Source organism: Silurus aristotelis (assembly GCF_946808225.1).
Source record: "Silurus aristotelis genome assembly, chromosome: 15".
Classification (NCBI taxonomy): Eukaryota; Metazoa; Chordata; class Actinopteri; order Siluriformes; family Siluridae; genus Silurus; species Silurus aristotelis.
The window spans coordinates 6,713,556-6,721,055 of record NC_139588.1 but is presented as its reverse complement, the minus strand read 5'-3'; the positions used below and the strand labels follow the sequence as shown (position 1 = coordinate 6,721,055).

At 38.9% G+C, this 7,500-nt stretch overlaps 1 protein-coding gene across 1 annotated transcript in view; it reads left to right on the top strand.

Annotated features, from left to right (window-relative positions):
• Positions 1–7,500, top strand: part of scfd2 (sec1 family domain containing 2) — a 145,214-nt gene that overhangs the window by 61,513 nt on the left and 76,201 nt on the right. The window lies entirely within an intron of this gene.

The following is a 7,500-nucleotide window of genomic DNA, read 5'->3' as shown; positions in this document are numbered from 1 at the left end:
ATACTGAAGCCACACCTAAAGACATCAGGCAAAAAAAGTTCAAACAATCACGGTTGCAGCTGAGCCAGACAATGATCTAAAGCATGTCTCCAAAATTGTACCAGAATGAATTCGAGACAACAAATTGAAAGTTTTGTGGAGTGAACATTGACCCTGACCTGAATCCCACAGACAATTTGTGGACCGAAAAGAAACCACAAGCCTGACTGAGTTACATTAGTTGTGTCAGGAGGAACAATGCTAAAGTATTGTGAGAAGGCTACTCTGAGTTTCAATAAAGCTCAAGCAATTTAACCTCAAATAAAAAAATTATGTGTAAAATTGTGCAGAAGATAACACTTTTATTGTAAAAATGACATCATGTCGAAAAAAAGAAAAAATGATAAGTGAATGCTGTAATTGTGTAAGGAGGAAACCAAGGGGTGTGTAAACTTTTAACCCCAACTGTATTAATGTGCCTTATGTTGTATTCAGTTTCTCTCAGGCTACACCTAGTTATTGCCCACAAGTGACCATGTAAGTGTTATATAAGTACAGATGCTCTCCGATTTACGATGGTTAGACTGGATTTTTTCGATCTTACGATGATGATAGCGATACGACACAATTGTAAAAATATGTACAATTACATGCAACAGCCAGCAGCGTACGTTGTACGTGCAGCTGGGATGAGCGTATCTCTCGCCCTGTGAGATTCCCCACTCTCGCTAGCGGCCAACGGAGTAAAGTCTCAGTGTATATTTTTTTCTGTTTCAAACGGTTTCTAACAGCAATTTTAGTGATAAAAGCAGGTCTTCCAAGTGCCCAAGTATGTCTCCTGCTTGTAGTAAAAAAAAAAAGAAGAGGAAAGCCATCAGTTTAGAGCAGAAAATTAAAATTATAAATCAGCATGAAGCAGGAAAGACTGTCACGGTCATAGTACCTTCTTCGATTTACGATATTTTTGACTTACGATGGGGTCGCCATGACGTATTTCTATCATAGGTAGGGGACTACCTGTACAATTTTGACATAAAAATCTTTATTATCTGAAACAGAAACTAGATTTATACATGACAAATTAAATATATTGCGTGTATTTGCATTACGGCAAGTAGCAAAACTTGTATTTTTCTATTTAATGAATCATGTTGTTCCTTTCTAATTACAGATTTTATGAAAAGTCAGTCTGACATAACACAGATGGTTCCCATGAACACAAACTGCCTTGAAGCACGTTGCTGTCACACCTGTGATGTTTTGCATAACTTTGCAAAGTACGCGTCACAGATCCCACCCTGTTACTAAAACACGGTTGAAAACGGGTATAGAGTGGTGCTTGTATCAAAACTAAATACTCTTGAAATACGCTCGGGTTTCGAATTGATCTGCCATCGCGATTAGATTGAAATCGTGAAACTAATTTGAATAAAGGAAAACAAGGACTGAAATGACTTTTTAGGAATTTTTGAATGATAAACAATCTAAAAAAAGAAATGCACTACGTAGAAGTGCCTGAAGCATAATATAGAGCTCCAAAGTCGGCTAAAATGACTGTTTTCGGTGGCCATATCTCAAGCACTGTAGATCACTGTGATGCAGGGCTGGTGTTTTCTAAACCATTATGATTACATGGTTATGTAATTGAATGGTCTATGTACTGGATGTTTTGGTTGGTGCTGGTTGAAATCTGTGTGATGTCTTCAGCTTTTCATGGAACAAAAATTGGTTTTGTGTCCAGCATGCTCTCTATTTATATATCTTAACCGTACAAATAGTACAGATAGGGATCTAATTCAAACAGTCCAACTGCAATAGAATTCATAATGAATAAAATGCTGTATTTTTCAAGATCAGTTTGTTAAAAAAATAAAAAATAAATAATAAGGATTTTTGCAATATGTGATAAAAACATACATTTGCTTGGGTGGGGAAAAAGCATCGCGGCATGACACTGGTGAAAGTTTTTGAATATTTGTGGTTAGCCATAATGAACACTTTCAAAGTCAGGGAAGCTCATCTTCTAGATTGAAAGTAGGTGGAACAGTAAGTATTCAACCATTCACCCTAAAGCACATTGAATATTTTCTATGATAATAATAATAATAATAATAATAATAATAATAATAATAATAATAATAATAATAATAATAATATACCGGTAGGAAGGTAGCTGTTCCGAGATCTAAGGTGAACATTTGTAAAATTGTTATGACAGTGTTTACAAGGAGAAAAATTTTATCTCATACATAAGGCATATTTCAAGAGTAGGGTTTTAAAGGTTGGTTCTCAAAAATCAACACCTTTCCAGTGACAATTCAGTGTCCTCTTAATGCGAAATCCAACATAGAAGTGTTTGAAGATTCATAGCATAGGAAATTTTTATACTTTCAATTGTTCCTGAATACAACACAGTAATGTGCCGTACTGAAAGTTGAAGCTTTAGTGAGGAAAGTGGGACAGAGCTCAGAACTAAAGCACCACTGCCTCAGTCTTATGACGTAGTGATGAAGCACTGCAATACTATCTAGATCAGAAAAGCAGCATTGTGAGTAATGTTCAGTGCTCTTCTATGCAACAAACTAGCCAATACAATGGTATGTAAATTTACTTTGACCAAACAAATACACGAATTTACAGATGTTACACTTTTTCATTGGAAAATCCTCCATTAGCATCTTTCACACGCATCCAAACATTCAGTTGAAATACTCAAGTCAAGTCAAGTCAAGTTTATTTGTATAGCGCTTTTCACAACAGACATTGTCTCAAAGCAGCTTTACAGAAAACAACAGTGAAGGTGAATGGTGTGCGTTTGTCCCTGATGAGCAGCCGTGGCGACAGTGGCAAGGAAAAACTCCCTTAGATGATATGAGGAAGAAACCTTGAGAGGAACCAGACTCAAAGGGGAACCCATCCTCATATGGGTGACATCAAGAGTTTGGTCATAAATCTTTCAACAATACAGAACAATTTGTGATCATCATAGATCCAGCATCAGCTTCTCCATGCCAGGGCCTTTAAACACTCGGCATCTACTTCTCCATGATCATCCATAGGTCCATAATCTTCACGAGGTGGGACGTGACTGGAGCTGGCCAAACCTCAGGATGCCTCGGGATGGGGAGAGAAAGAGAAGCAGTGGAGAGGAATTAGCGTAGCTGCTGTTCATGATATTAACAGCACAAGTTGATAATGTGCATGTGATCATATATTCTGGAGCACAAGGTTGTGATGTGATGTGTGTGATGTGTGTTATGTGTAGGCTTTGCTAAAAAGATATGTTTTTAATCTGCACTTAAACTGGGTGGGTGTGTCTGAACCCCGAACACTGTCAGGAAGACTATTCCAGAGTTTAGGAGCTAAATGTGAAAATGCTCTACCGCCCTCAGTGGACTTTGCTATTCTAGGAACTACTAGAAGCCCAGAGTTTTGAGATCTCAGGGAGCGTGACGGATTGTAGCGTGTTAAAAGACTGGATAGATACATGGGATTGCCAATGTAGGGACGATAAGATTGGGGTTATATGATCGTATTTTCTTGACCTAGTAAGAACTCTTGCTGCTGCATTCTGAACTAACTGAAGCTTGTTTATTAATGATGCAGGACATCCACCTAGTAATGCATTACAGTAGTCTATTCTAGAGGTCATAAACGCATGGACGAGCTTCTCTGCATCAGATATAGATAACATATTTCTTAGCTTAGAAATATTTCTAAGGTGAAAGAAGGCTGTTTTTGTAACTTGATTGATGTGATTTTTAAAAGATAAGTTGCTGTCTAAAATAACTCCCAGGTCTTTTACCGTTGAACTAGTAGTTACAGAACAACCGTCTAAAATACTTTGCCGTGCCTCTTGTAAAACGTGCCAAAGATGTTCTTCATTGGTTGTAGACTTCTTTCTGACATTCAGATCCAGTTCATCCCAGAGCAGTTCAGTAGGATTTCGGTGTGGTGACTGGACAGGTCATTTAATGATAGATATCATTCCAGCCCACTGTTTTTGTTCTCTAAATACCACTTATAGTGTCTGGACGTACGCTTCGGCTCATTGTCTTGTTGTATGGTGAAGTTGGTTCCAATGAGCCGCAGTCCAGATAAAATGGTATGGTGCTGAAGTATCAAATGGTGCTGTGGGGGGTGAGGCAGCCTGCTAAAATTATCTCCCCTGTTCTCTGTCTTACACAAGTTCTTCTTTTAGAGCCAAAAATGTCATATTTCGAGTCCTCTGTCCACAGAACACTGTGTGTGTGTGTGTGTGTGTGTGTGTGTGTGTGTGTGTGTGTGTGTGTGTGTGTGTGTGTGTGTGTGTGTGAGAGAGAAAGAGAGAGAGAGAGAGAGAGAGAGAGAGAGAGAGAGAGAGAGAGAGAGAGAGAGAGAGAGAGAGAGAGAGAGAGAGAGAGAGTGTGTGTGAAAGCAGTATCTTTTTTTTTTTTTTTTTTTTGGTTCGTAGCTGCTCGTTCGCGCTTATCTACTAAATGGACCCATAATCGATCTCGGCTTATACACACCACATCAATTGCAACCTCAGATACACACATGTAGCAAAGCACATGTGAAAGCCATACTGAACTCTGCTTCTGTGTGTGTGTGTGTGTGTGTGTGTGTGTGTGTGTGTGTGTGTGTGTGTGTGTGTGTGTGTGTGTGTGTGTGTGTGTGTGTGTGTGTGTGTGTGTGTGTGTGTGTGGAGAGGAATGTTTCTGATTATTTCCCTTGTACTGAAGGAGCTGCAGGCTTTAATGGTAGGGTGCAGATTCTGTCACATTTTATTAGTATGTTTGGAAGGAGAGTGAAAGTTATTAATTGGTGGATAAAATGAACGGGACAGGATTGAAACACACACACACACACCCACACACACACAAAGTTATGAGAGAGGTATAATTTGGGTTTGCAGGGACACTGTGATGTGAACAGTTGTCTTTGTTGTCTCTATAATCCAGCTTTAATGCAGAGTGAAGATAAAAAATGTTTATAGAAACGTTTCAATTATTGAATTTTTCTGCCTGAACCAAAAAAAATAAATAATGCTTTTCAATTGGAAGGAAAAAATGTTTTAATGTTCCCATTAGAGGTTGCCACAGCGGAACATTCCTCTCCATACCTGCATGTCTTTCCTCACCACATCCAAAAACCTCCTCCTTGGTCTTCCTCTTTTCCTCCTTGCTGGTGGCTCCATCCTCAGCATTCTCCTACAGATATACCCCATGTCCCTCCTCTGCACATGTCCAAACCATCTCAATCTCGCCTCTCTTACCTTGTCTCCAAAACGTCCAACATGTGCGGTCCCTCTAATAAACTTATTTCTAATCCTGTCCATCGTCGTCACTCCCAACGAAAACCTCAACATCTTCAGCTCTACTACCTCCAGCTCCACCTCCTGTCTTTTACTCAATGCCACTGTCTCTAAACCATACAACATCGCAGGTCTCACCACAGTCCTATAAACTTTCCCTTCCACTCTCACAGATACTCTTCTATCACAAATCACTCCTGTCACTCTTCTCCACCCACTCCACCCTGCCTCACTCTTTTCTTCACTTCTCTAACACACTCTCCATTACTTTGCACTGTTGACCCCAGGTACCTAAACTCCTCCACCTTCTCCACCTCTTTTCACTGCAACCGCACCACTCCACTGCCCTCCCTCTCATTCACACACATTTACTCCGTCTTACTCCCACTGACTTTCATTCCCCTTCTCTCCAGCGTTGTACCTCCACCTTTCCAGGCTCTTCTCCACCTGCTCACTACTCTCACCACAAATCACAATATCCATTAACGAATGTATGTTCAGGTTGAAAAAATCATATAGACGCTAGCTACATTTCCTCCCCAAACTGTTACCACATAAGTCTACACATTTAAACATCAGAAAGATGTACAACACAAAGAGATGGATTGTGTGGGTATACAGTATATAGTGGTGTAACTGTTACATGTATTCGTTCCAGAAATTCATCGGTACAGGGCTTCAGGCAATCCTTTGTACGTGAACATAGTTAAAATCTAAATTCCCTCAGAAACATATTAAGTGGCAGACCGCAAGTTTGTTTAGTCTTCGCCTTGCACTTTAAGTGCATTTCTTTTATTATTATTTTTAAACTTCATAACATACACAACAATCTCAGGGGTATAAAAAAGAACCTAGAGTTAGCACAGTGTCACTATGGCTGCTCACTCCGTGCGGGAAATACAATTTGTCTTGCGCATGCATGAAAATGCTGAAGAATCCATAGCACTAGAGTTAGCTGCTAATCAGGAAGTGGCTAGTGTTTAACGGTAGCGCTAAGATTTTATGTCCAGGCTAAAGAATTTCTTTTTAAAGCGGAAAATCCTGACAATTCCTTACATTAATTCGTTATAAAGACATAAATTTGTTCAAATGTGCTAAAATAAGTAGAACAGTTAAGTAGATCATATCTGTAGAAAATACACACACACACACACACACACACACACACACACACACACACACTCTTACATACACATCTGGGGTCTAACAAATATAAACTATTTAATTACATTTTTCCATTTATTCCATTTTATTAAATCAATGTAATTTGTGCCAAGTTAATTGATTACTCAATTATTTTATAAATAAAAATGTAAACTGTTCAAATGTTGATGATCATATATAATAATAATCAATAATAATAAACTTTTTGTGTACTCAAGTGTTATTATGCTTCATATCCTTAATAACTCATAAGGAAATTACAGAGCACTTCAGGTGAGAGTGTATCAAGGCCAGCTGGGCGCACACACACACACACACACACACACACACACACACACACACACAGAGCATAGTAGATTTAGAGAAGTAGACGGATGTTTAAAAGATGAGATTTATGCCTGCGTTCTTGTATAAACGTCCCTGACGTCTTCTGAGCGTCTGCCGTTACCTTTAAGACTCAGCTGTGTTATCAGTCGCTTTCAGAGCGCCTCATTTGCTGTGTGTTTATACTCGATGTCTCACTCTATCCATCTCATTTTCTTTCTTTTTTTTCAAAGGATTTATGTTTTTAAAGAGTTCAAAACACAGTGCACTCTACTCTACACCATCTTTAAATTTGTGGACACCAGAAGATTGGGATCTTCTATTTTGAAGATGGCGTTCCACATTTAGTCCAAATTTACTGTTATAATAACCTCCACCCTGCTGGGAAGATGTTCCACTAGATTTTGTGGAGATTTGTGCTCATTCAGCCACAAGGGTATAAGCAAATTCAGGTAGTGATGTTGGTGAGGTGAGGAGGCCTTGGGTCTCCCAAATAAACCTTTTCCGCCAACATTTACAGTAAAACAATAATAATAGGCAGATAAAGAAAAACGCAACTGTAATAAACGAATAATTAATAAATTAATGAATAAAATTTAGCACATGTTACCTGATGAACACAATGTCCATACTGTAAGGGTCTGGATTTGTGGGTGGGGATTCTTGTCAGTAAAAAATGCAATTGGGTCCTGGGGGGAATCTTATTTAAAGTACTTTGTCGGTCATTGTTTATTGAC